We start from the raw sequence: 12,872 nt of genomic DNA, 5'->3' as shown, positions 1-12,872 counted from the left end.
CTCTTCACCTGCAGAAATTCGAAATTTTGTGGAAGAAAACCATGCTGGTCTACAATCTCAAATCAATGGCTTGGAGGGAAAATTCCAGATGTTGCTGTCACGCATGGAGGAAGGCTTCACCCAGCTCTCAGTCCAGATGGCATCCTCCTCACGTCCAGCAGATCCCCTCAACCCTCTTCCAACACCTCCACCTCCTCCCCTGCGCCAAACACCTCAACCTCGTGGGGGCCTCAATCCAGCCCCTCCTACCGTGCCAAGGTACACAAAGCTTGATTTTCCAACGTATGATGGGTCCTCCGACCCTTTAATGTGGTTGCACAGGTGTGATCATTTCTTTTCCAATCAAGGAACTCTGCCCGAAGGCAAGGTTCAATTGGCCGCCTTCCACATGCTCGATGAAGCGCTTATGTGGTTTCATCAATTCAAAAACGAATTCATGGTCTATGATTGGGAATTTTTCAAAGAAAATTGTATGCTACGGTTTGGTCCTCCGCTTCGCAGCAACCCAGTTGGGGATTTGGTCAATCTAAAACAGAGTGGAACTATAGAATAATATCAGAAATTGTTCCAAGAAAAACTTGCTCGTGCAAGTCATTTGGTCCGACCTGAACTTTATGTCAATTTGTTCACGGCTGGCCTGGTAGAACCCCTTCGCCTAGAAGTGGAATTGGAAGCCCCCACCTCCCTAGCCCACGCAATGAATTTGGCAAGAGCATTGGACACCAAACAGCGCCTCTTCCGTGAGTCCTTAAACAAACGTCCTCCTTGGCAACCTCGCCCACAGCCCCATGGCCCTTATCCCACTCACCCCAGGCCTCCTCCCACCCAACCATCACCACCACCACCAGCCTTTACACCCCCACCTGGTTTTATCAAACGTCTGACAAAAGCCGAAATTGATCAGAGGAGGGCTCAAGGCCTATGTTTCAATTGTGATGAGAAATTCGTCAAGGGCCATCTATGCAAAAGACTATTTTGGGTAGAAATAGAAGACCCCTCAGAGGATGACTTTCAGGAGGATATGGACCAAACCGAGGAGGAAACACCAGAAATCTCCCTCCATGCCATGACCGGCCTGCATAGCACAAATACCATGCAGGTCCATGCCACCTTGAAACATCATATTCTGCTAGCACTCGTGGACTCAGGCAGCACACATAATTTTATAAGCAGCCAGGCAGCACAACAGTTGGGTTTATCACTACAGCAGAAATCAGGCATATCAGTCTCAGTGGCTAATGGTGACAAGGTCACCACCGTGGGGTTCGGTTCCGCAGTGCCCTTTACTATTGAAGGTCACTCCTTTGTAGCAGATTTTTTGGTCATACCGTTGGCTGGGTTTGACCTTGTCTTGGGCATTAAATGGCTACAGCGCTTGGGTCCGATCTTATGGGATTTCCAATCCCTGACCATGAGTTTTAACCAGGACACCCATCCGATCACCCTCCATGGCAATAGCGCCCAGAGGCCATGCAGCCTCCACACACTTTCGGTGGATACTTCAAAAGGGGATAACTTAGCTTCATTGTTGGCCGAATATGCTGATTTATTTCAGGCACCTGCCGACCTTCCTCCTATCAGAGTGTGTGATCACAGAATTCGTTTGAAGATGGGCACAGAACCAGTGGTAGTGCGTCCCTACCGCTATCCCCATGTGCAAAAAGATGAGATAGAACGTCAATGTCAACAAATGCTACAACAAGGTATTATTCAGCCTAGTCGTTCTCCTTTTTCATCCCCGGTATTACTGGTAAAGAAATCAGATAAATCTTGGCGCTTTTGTGTGGATTACCGTGACCTCAATGCTCGCACCATCAAAGATAAATTTCCAATTCCAGTGGTCGATGAATTATTGGATGAGTTACACGGCTCTCAATTATTTACAAAGTTGGACTTAAAATCAGGCTACCATCAGATTCGGGTTTATTCAGAGGATATCGAAAAAACTGCCTTCCGCACCCACCATGGTCACTACGAGTTCTTGGTGATGCCATTTGGGCTATCCAATGCCCCGTCCACCTTTCAAGCGCTTATGAACCAGGTATTTCGCCCTTTCTTACGGAAGCATGTCTTAGTTTTTTTTGACGATATACTGGTCTATAGCAAAACTTGGGCAGCACACTTGCATCAATTGAGACAGGTTTTCACCATTCTCCGAGCACACCATTTATTTCTCAATCGTGCCAAATGTGACTTTGCCACATCCGAAGTAGCTTATTTGGGGCATGTGATATCAGCATCCGGGGTGAAACCAGACTTCAGCAAGATACAATCGGTGATGGATTGGCCCACACCTCACACCGTTACTGCTTTGAAAGGGTTCCTTGGTCTCGCAGGGTATTATAGAAAATTTATCAAAGACTACGGTCACCTGGCAGCACCATTGCATAATTTACTGAAGAAACATGCCTTTCAGTGGTCTCAGTTGGCAGACTCCTCATTTAACAACTTAAAACAGGCATTAGCGTCAGCACCAGTTCTCCAATTGCCCAACTTTGCCGAACATTTCATTATAGAATGCGATGCATCCGGGGGAGGGATTGGTGCCGTCTTGCAGCAACAGGGTCACCCTATTGCCTATTTCAGCCGCCATCTCGCTCCTCACCATCACAAGTTAGCCACGTATGAAAGGGAACTTATCGGTTTGGCCAAAGCGGTGCAGCATTGGAGGCCGTATCTGTGGGGCAGACCTTTTGTGATCCGGACAGACCACTGTAGCCTCAAATATTTATTGGAGCAGCGCCTTACTACCTCCCCACAACAACATTGGCTCAGCAAATTAATGGGATTCGATTTTCAGGTGGAATACAAATCGGGTTATCTCAACAGGGCAGCAGACGCTTTGTCACGCCGGGAACTAGAGGAGTCACACTTGCACGCATTGAGCCACCCCAAGTCGCCCTTGCTGGACACAATCCGTCAGGATACTAGCCATCATCCAGATCTCCTTGAGTTACAAGCTCAAATCGCAAACCATTCCAAGGACAAGAACTGGACACTACAGGACGGTCTCATTCTGTATAAAGGACGCATATATCTTCATCCTTCGTCGGTACTCATTCCTGCCATTATTGCCTCCTTTCATGATAGTACACATGAGGGCCAGCAGAAAACATACTTCCGCCTCAGTCGGGAATTTTATTGGAGCGGTATGAAGCGGGTCATTGTGGAGTATGTTGCAGCGTGCCAGATCTGTCAGAGGAATAAGTCAGAATCCTTACAACCAGCCGGCTTGCTCCAGCCACTTCCACTTCCTTCACAGGTATGGGCAGATCTATCAATGGATTTTATCGGTGGTCTTCCTCCTTCTGCAGGGAAATCTGTTATTTTTGTTGTGGTAGACCGGTTCTCCAAATATGCCCACTTTATGGCCCTCAGCCATCCGTATACAGCCACACAGGTCGCTCAGCTCTTCATGGATAATATTGTCCGTCTCCATGGCCTTCCGGAGACCATCACCAGCGACCGTGATGCTATCTTCACCAGTAAATTCTGGGGGGAACTCTTTAAGCTCCATGGTTCTAAGTTAGCTTTTTCTTCAGCATACCACCCTCAAACAGACGGCCAGACAGAGGTGGTTAACCGCACCTTGGGTATGTATTTGCGGTGCTTTGTGGGGGACACGCCCCGACTGTGGGTTCGTTGGTTAGCATGGGCGGAGTATTGTTATAATACCTCATACCACACCGCCTTGGGTACTACCCCTTTTCAAGTTGTTTATGGACGCGAACCTCCGCGACTACTTTCTTATGAAATGGGGTCTTCTCGGGTAGAAGCATTGGACCAGGCCTTGGCCGACAGAGATGCAATGCTTGCTCAAGTCCGCCTTCAGTTACAACGTGCACAAGCAACTATGAAGCATACTTATGACAAAGGACACCGTCCCCTTACCTTTGCACCTGGAGAATTTGTTTGGCTCAAACTTCAGCCATATCGCCAACTTTCTCTAGCAGCCATCAAACGCCATAAGCTCTCTCCAAAATTTTATGGGCCATTCCAGATCACGCAACGTATTGGCACTGTGGCGTATCGTTTGAAACTACCACCAGACGCCAAGCTCCATGACGTCTTCCACGTCTCCCTTCTCAAGCCGTTCAAGGGAGACTCACCACTGCTGCATACCCCTTTGCCTCCTCTCAAAGATGGCAGGTCCATGCCCACGCCTGCTCAGATCCTTCAAGCCAGGCGAGTTAACAACGCTTGGGAAGTGTTGGTTCGGTGGACTGACAAGGAATTGATAGAAGCCTCTTGGGAGACCCTCGAGTCCTTCCAGACTCTATTTCCCACTTTCGAGCTTGAGGACAAGCTCTTTCTTCAGGAGGGGGGTGATGTTATGGACTCCATAGCATCAAGAGTGGCTAACCGGAGAAGAGAATAGATGGAGTAAACTTGTATTTCAATATCTTAGGGGTTTAATTGTAATTTGAAGTTCCATAAGGGTCTAATTGTAATTATAGAACCTTTGATGTTTTCCTTGACCTATTTAGGGCGTCAAGTGAAGTAATGAAGACAAGCATTGAGTATTAGTCTAAATGAGATCAGGTTCTCTCTCAAAAGAGGCCTAACGTGAGAGCTCCTTTCAAGGCTCACGTCCTTCACCATTGGGCGTTCCAAGAACCCCAAATCCTTCCCTTCCTCATCATTCAATCTGGAAGCTAGAGGAGATCGCCGGGTGACTCGATCCATGGCTAGAGAGCCTAACACTTCCTTTGTCATGTGGGCTTGGGACTATCTTCCAACCCTTCAAAAGTACTCCAACCGAGGCTCGATAATCTTAATCACAAAGTTAATATTCCAGATCCTAAATCCAAAGTTTTGGTACCATGTTGGATTTAGGATCCCATGATAAGGTCCTGGAGAAGAGGGTGAAAGAGAGGAGAGGAAGAAGAAGAGGAGAAGAAAGAAGATGAAGAAAGAAGAAGAGAGAAAGAGGGGGACAACTAGAGAGAGATGGAGTTTGAGAGAGCTTGGGAGAAGAGAAAAAGGCAAGGGAAGGATTTGAGGGAAGAGGGGAGACTTGAATGATCTACCCCTTACCTTCAGCCTCTATTCATAGTTTATGGTGGAAGGTTAAAAAGAAAAGACATAAGTTGGCATACATCATCTTACATAATTACACCATTGTGTCATCCTTATAAGAAGAACACTTTATCGCCCTTTGTGCCAACTCCTTGACATTGGCAAGGTTACTAACTTGATGCCACTTGAGGTATCTTCCAATAGGGAAGATGGACTTACCTCAGAGGACTGAAGACTGAAGGACTGAAGAAGGTAGCTTATTAATAAGGTAGTTGTTGGAAGATAGGGCCCAAGCCCACACGACCGAGGAAGGTCCACAAATCTAAGTGTATTATATGATGGGCCACACGACCAAGGAAGCTCCACAAGATGGGCCCAAGCCCATAACAAGTACGACCCACCATGATGTTAGGATCCTCACGAGCCATGGATCTTGTCACCCTCCTGTCTTCTCTTCCTTCCATTACCTTGCTTGACGTTGAGATGGAATGATGGAATGGTGGAGATTGAATTTCGGAAAGGAGAATTTCGGAAAAGAATTGGGGAAAAACGGGAGAGAGCTTGAAGGAGCTCTTGACCTGTTTATCTAATTTACTCTAGCTAAAGTAGACTCAATTCATCTCTCTTATTACCCTAGCCATCCCCTTAAATAGGGTTGAGGACGCCCAAAACACTAAAGACCCCTTGGGTCAATGGTTCAAACCAATAAATGCTAAACCAACCCAAACCAAAGACAAAACCAAACCAAAAACAATTACATGGAAATTAAAAAACACATTCATTAATTCCTATGCCTGTTGGTAACTCGTGATGCTATAGAGTCCATAACATCACCCCCCTCCTGGAGAAAGAGTTTGTCCTAAAGCTCGAAGGAAGGATATAGGAGTCAAAATGCTGATAACGGCTCCCATATGGTGTCACTGGGGTCGGCATCTGCCCACTGGACGAGAATTTCCCAATCACCTTGAATGTGGCGTGCTTTTGCCACCTGAACTGCAATAGAAAGGACTCTGCCCTCATGTAGTGGCGGCAATGGAGTGTGCAGTAGGGGCGAGTCACCCTGGAAGGGCTTCAATTGGGAGACATGAAATACATTATGGATCTTTGATTTCGATGGTAGCTGCAAGCGGTATGCCACGAGCCCAATTTTGTCCAACACCTGAAATGGACCATAATATTTTGGAGACAGCTTATTGCGCTTGGATGCAGTCAAGGATAGCTGGTGGTAGTGTTGAAGCTTTAATCACACATATTCTCCAGGGAAATTAGATACCTCCCGGTGCTTCTTATCATAATAGCGTTTCATAGAGTGTTGGGCCTCCTGTAGATTAGTACGTACCTCAGTGAGCATAGCGTCTCTTTCAGCTAACGCCTAGTCCAAAGTGATGACTTTGGATGCCCCAGGTTCATATGGTAATAGACGAGGTGGATCTCTGCCATAAACTACCCTGAAAGGTGTAGTTCCCAGTGTTGTGTGGTAAGATGTGTTATAGTAAAATTCTGCCCATGAAAGCCATTTCACCCACCGTCTAGGTGCATCCCCCACAAAACAACGAAGATACATTTCAATCATGCGATTGACGACCTCTGTTTGTCCGTCTGTTTGTGGATGATATGCAGACGAAAATGCCAATTGGGTGCCCTATAATTTGAATAATTCCTTCCAAAAGATACTGGAAAAAATGGCATCCCTGTCACTGATAATGGATGAGGGAATTCGATGTAATCGGACAATGTTGTCCATAAATAATTGAGCGACCTGAGCAGCAGTATATGGATGCGCCAAAGCAATGAAGTGACCATATTTGGAAAACCGATCAACGACGACGAATATCACAGATTTACCTGATGAAACGGGAAGGCCAGCAATGAAGTCCATGGAAATGTCGGACCAGATTTGAGATGGTAGTTGTAGAGGTTGCAATAGGCCGGCTGGACTTAAAGATTCGGCCTTGTTTCATTGACAAATCTGACAAGCAGCTACATAATCAGCAATTGTGCTCTTCACGCCCTTCCAGTAAAAGTCCCGACTGATTCGGAAATATGTTTTTTGTCGACCCTCATGTGTGCTATCATGGATAGAGGATAGGATGGTGTGAAGAAGTGGGGACTTATGATGCATAATGATCATGTTTTTATAGAGTATGAGACGATCCTGAATCGTCCAATGAGGAGTTGTTGTCCCCTGTTGAATATCCTGATATAATGACATGAGATCCGGATATTGATGTACTTCCTCATGAATAGAATCTAATACCAATGAACGTGGGTGACTGATAGCATAAACTTGTGTGGCTGAATTATCCCGACATGATAAAGCATCAGCCCCCAAATTCGAACTACCTGGCTTATAGTGAACCGTAAAATCGAAGCCCATGAGTTTAGTTAACCAATGCTGCTGTGGGGATGTGGTGAGGCGCTGTTCAAGAAGATACTTGAGGCTACAATGATTTGTACGAATGAGAAATGGTCGTCCCTAGAGATAAGGTCGCCAATGTTGGACAGCCTTGGCTAACCCAATCAATTCCCTCTCATATGCAGCTAATTTATGGTGGTGTTGTCCCAACTGACGGCTGAAATAAGCAATGGGGTGTCCCAATTGTTGTAACACTGCCCCTATACCTCCCCCGGATGCATCACATTCTACCACAAAGTCTCCCTCAAAATCTGGTAATTGTAGGACTGGCGCTGAGGCTAAGGCCTCCTTTAACAGGTGAAAGGCCTGTTCCGCTGAACAAGACTAGCGGAAGGCATGTTTTTAGAGAAGGTTGTTGAGTGGTGCTGCTATTTGGGCATAAGATTGGATAAATTTTCTGTAATATCCCGTTAGGCCCAAAAATCCCCTTAATGCTGTGATGGAGGTGGGAATCGGCCAATCTATTACTGCTTGTATCTTGGTCTGGTCAACTTTCACGCCCACAGCTGATATGACGTCGCCCAAATATGCCACCTCAGATGTACCCATAGAACATTTTGATTTATTCAAAACCAAATGATGAGAGCGTAGAATGGTAAATACATGATGGAGGTGGTGGAGATGCTCTTCCCAATTTTTGCTATAGACCAGAATGTCATAAAAAAAGACTAACACATAGTTGCGCAGAAGTGATGAAAATACCTCATTCATGAGGGCCTGAAAGGTGGAGGGTACATTGGAGAGACCGAAGAAGTCGAAATGACTGTGATGTGTGCGAAACGCAGTCTTCTCCACATCCACTGGGTTGTTAAGCACCTAGCCAATACTACCCAAAGGGCGGGGTACTATTAGGGTCCTGGGTTAAGTACCTATGTCTTCCGCTCCTAACAGGCCGGTCTTTTGGGTAGTATTGGCTAGGTGCTTAACATTTGGTATTAGAGCTAGCGCTGCATCCCGACTTTGAATCCCGGCACCCCCAAAAATGGATGCGGGTGGTCACGCGCCTGGACTGACCAGGGTTCGACCCGGCTCCGGTTGAACTGTTGTGGTAGCCTCCGCAGTCGTCGGCTCAGGGAAGGGCGGGGTATTGTTAGGGTCCTAGGTTAAGTACCTATGTCTTCCGCTCCTAACAGGTCGGTCTTTTGGGTAGTATTGACTAGGTGCTTAACATGGGACTAGTCGACTCGGGAAGTACACACAATTTTCTGAGTTTGACAGCCGCACAACATCTCCAACTCCAGATACACACTCATCTAACAGCCACCGTCTCAGTGGCCAATGGCAAGAAGGTCCGTAGCTATGGGATTAGTAAGGCAGTAACTTTTTCCATTGAATTTACTTCATTTAATGGGGAATTTTTTGTTATTCCTCTAGCGGGATTTGATATGGTATTAGGCATTAAATGGTTACAAATGTTGGGTCCATTCTGTGGGACTTTTCGGCTTTAACCATGAGCTTTGATTTGGGAGGAAGTCGGGTGCTCTTACAGGGCTGTTAGGTGGACAGGGCCCACTGCAAGCACACTTTGCAGACACAGAATCAGCTTGACAGTACTAGTGATGGTCTGGTTGAGGAGTTCTCTGACCTCTTCCAGGAGCCTTCGGGGTTGCCTCCCATGAGGCACTGTGACCACAGGATCTGTCTAAAACCAGGTTCTGAGTAGTGGTCGTCCGACCATACCATTACCCACATCTTCAGAAGGGTGAGATAGAGCGTCAGTGCCATGAGATGTTGAAACAAGGTCTTATTCGTCCCAGCCGCTCCCCGTTCTCTTCACCCATCTTACTTGTGAAGAAACATGATCGGACATGAAGGTTCTGCATGGATTATCAGGAGTTGAACTTGCAGACAGTATAAGACAAGTTCCTGATTCCGGTAGTGGATGAGCTTCTGGATGAGTTACATGGGTCATGGTTATTCACTAAACTCGAGCTCTGTTCGAGATACCATCAGGTCCGGATGCACCCCCCCCCCCCCCCCCTGATATCGAGAAGACGGCGTTCCACATGCACCATGGCCATTTTGAGTTCGTCGCCATGCCATTCGGGTTATCCAATGCACCCTCCACTTTTCAAGCTTTGATGAACGAGGTATTTAGCCCCTATCTTGGAAATTTTGTTCTTCTATTTTTCGATGATATTTTGATATATAGCAAGTCGTTTGAGGAGCACTTGGCACACTTGAGGATTGTTTTCGACTTGTTAAGAGCACATTAGCTCTATTTGAAACATTCCAAGTGTTCTTTTGCGGCTTCACATGTGGGGTATCTGGGACACATTATCTCACATGAGAGGGTTATGGTGGATCCCGAGAAGATCCGAGCTATTCACGAGTGGCCTCAGCCACAGTCGTGTTCTGTATTAAGGGGTTTTTTGGGTCTTGCAGGCTACTACCGCAAATTTATTCAGAACTATGGGCCAATGGCAGCACCATTGACGAGTCTACTGAAGAAAAACTCCTTTATTTGGAATGAGGGGGCTACCACGTCGTTTGTGGCACTCAAAACTGCCCTCACATCTGTGCCAGTATTACTACTTCCCAACTTTGACGAATTGTTCGTGGTAGAGTGCGATGCTTCGGGCGTGGGCATTGGGGCCATTTTACAGTAGTTGGGCCATCCTATTGCGTATTTTAGCAGACAGTTGGCAGTCCATCATCACAAGCTGGCAGTGTATGAGCGCGAATTGATTGGGTTGGCCAAAGTGGTCCAACATTGGAGGCCTTATCTCTGGGGCTGCGCTTTTCTCATACGCACGGATCACTACAGCCTTAAATTCCTACTAGAACAGCGTTTGACAACATCGCCACAGCAGCACTGGATCGATAAGTTTTTGGGGTTGACTTCTTGGTGGAGTATCGTGCTGGGAGATTAAATAAGGCGGCAGACACCTTGTCACGGTGTTTTGAAGATCAGCAGTCGGTCTATTCTATCAGCCAGCCGAGATTTCTCATTCTGTACTTGGTGCGAGACGCACATGCCACTAACCCCGCACTGTAGGAACTGCATCAGAAGATCTCGGAAGGGGCAATGAATTTGAAGTGGTCCATCCGGGATTCACTTATTTATTACAAGCAACGGATTTTCCTTCCACCTGAGTCCGAGTTGATTCCAGCTATTCTCTCGGCCTACCATGATAGTACACACGAGGGGATCCAGAAGACCTTGCACAGAATTCGAGCTAATTTTTACTGGCAAGCCATGAAACCCTCTATTGCGACTTATGTGGGCGACTGTCAGGTATGCCAGCGCAACAAAGCCGAGCACTTGAGTCCAGCCGGTCTTCTCCAGCCTTTGGCCCTTCCTACGCAGGTTTGGACCGACATTTCAATGGATTTTGTGGAAGGCCTACCCCTGTCCGCCGGCAAATCTGTACTTTTTTTAGTGGTTGATAGATTCTCCAAGTATGGACATTTTATACCGATGGCTCATCCATATACAGCAACTCGGGTTGCTCAGACTTTCCTAGAGCAGATAGTCCGCTTACATGGCATTCAAGAATCCATTGTGAGTGATAGAGATGCAGTTTTCACGAGCACCTTTTGGTGGGAACTGTTTCGCTTGAGTGGGACGAAATTGAAGTTCTCCTCCGCCTATCATCCATAGACAGATGGGCAGACATGGTGAACCGCACCATCGAGATGTATATACGGTGCTTGGTGGGGGATCATCCGTGGCAATGGGTTCAATGGCTTCCGTGGGCCGAATACTGTTACAACACTTCGTTCCACTCTGCCTTGCAATCCACTCCTTTCCGGGATATATATGGTTGGGATCCACCTCGCCTTCTCTCGTACAACCCAGGGTCCACCCGTGTGGACGCGATTGATCAAGCACTCATAGACCGGGATCTGCTGCTACAGAATATCACAGAACGGCTACAACACGCCCAAGCTCGGATGAAGGATGTCTACAACAGAGGCCACCGTGAGGTCTCTTTTGAGGTTGGGGAGTATGTGTGGCTACGACTCCAGCCCTACCATCAGCAGTCACTTGCGAGACCTCCACGTCATAAGTTCTCACCTAGATTTTTTGGGCCGTTTCCCATTCTTCGACGTGTGGGACCAGTCACCTATCAGCTCAAATTATCGGACATAGCCAGAATTCACGATGTGTTTCATGTCTCTCTTTTGAAGCCGCATTCCAAAGCACAGCCTACATCAACTCCATTCCTACCACTGGTTGATAATGGCGTGGTTATTCTTAACCCAGTTGCGGTGTTACGCGCGCGGCTGACCAATGACCATTGGGAGATTCTAGTTCAGTGGATGGACACTGACCCGATGCTACAACATGGGAATGTGTGGACATCTTCAAACAAGTCTACCCAGCTTTTGAGCTTGAGGACAAGCTCTTTCTCCATGGGGAGGTAGATGTTGTGGACTCGATAGCACACCGAGTCACACAACGAAGGAGACAACAACAACTCACTCAATAGGATTTATTTCTTATATTTCGTTGAGTAGGATTTATTTCTTATATTTCTTTGAGTAGGATTTATTTCTTATATGGTTTTAAGTAGGAGTTATTTCTAATTACTTTTTATGTAAGGGCATTATGGGGAATTATTGTAACCCTAACCTTAAAACTCTTTGACGTGACCTATTTAAGGGAAAGGTATGAATGAAATAGGAAGCTTTGAGATTTTAGAATAACCTAGTCTAAACAGGTTGAGATCACCTCTTGATCTCGAGTTTAGGGTTTACTCCAAAAATCTAACCTACCCTTCACCCTCCATTGCCATCCATCTTCACCCAAATTCATCCCACATCATCCATACTAAGAAAAGGAGCTTCCTACCCCTTTTCCGAGCCCAGAGATAGGATCTTCTCTCACCACCAGCATCAACAACAAGTTGGGATCAATTTCCCTCTTGACGAGCAGCAAAAGAGGAAGAATTCTGGTTCTTGCACGTGAAGGATTAGAACAACTCTTCTTGCTGGGAATTCATCACAGAAATAGAGCAAGGACAGCCATCAACATGAGCCAAGGCTGCCCCCCCCAAGCTAGGCCTTCAAGTCCTAGAATGAGGTGCATCAAATCAGGGTTGAAACCCTGATTAATGTGAGAGAACAGGTATTCCTCCATTCTCTCTCCACCTGAATTACTTCCATTCTAGCTATAACTTTAGCACTAGAATGAGATCATAAAAAGGGAGACTGATCACTGGTGGAAGAATACCCAAAGAAGGGATCTTAAACCCTCCTTACCGAGTCCAGCAACTCAGTACCAGTGTGGGATTCTCAACTACCACGCCGTGTTACTAGATCCATGACCCGGGACCGTAACACTCACCCACGAACTCACCAAGAGAACCAAACACCCCAAGAACCAGAACTAGGCTCTCGGCAAAGAAGACTACTTACCCTAAATTAATCTAATTTCGAACTTGCTTTATTTCCCTTTCCTTATCCCTTAAATAGGGTATTTCACGTCATG

The sequence above is a fragment of the Aristolochia californica genome, unplaced genomic scaffold (genome assembly GCF_029961685.1).
Source record: "Aristolochia californica isolate CCGP_79_NKW_82.1479 unplaced genomic scaffold, dmAriCali1.0.hap1 SCAF_15, whole genome shotgun sequence".
Lineage (NCBI taxonomy): Eukaryota > Viridiplantae > Streptophyta > Magnoliopsida > Piperales > Aristolochiaceae > Aristolochia > Aristolochia californica.
The sequence above is the reverse complement of the archived record's forward strand: the minus strand, read 5'-3'. Positions refer to the sequence as shown.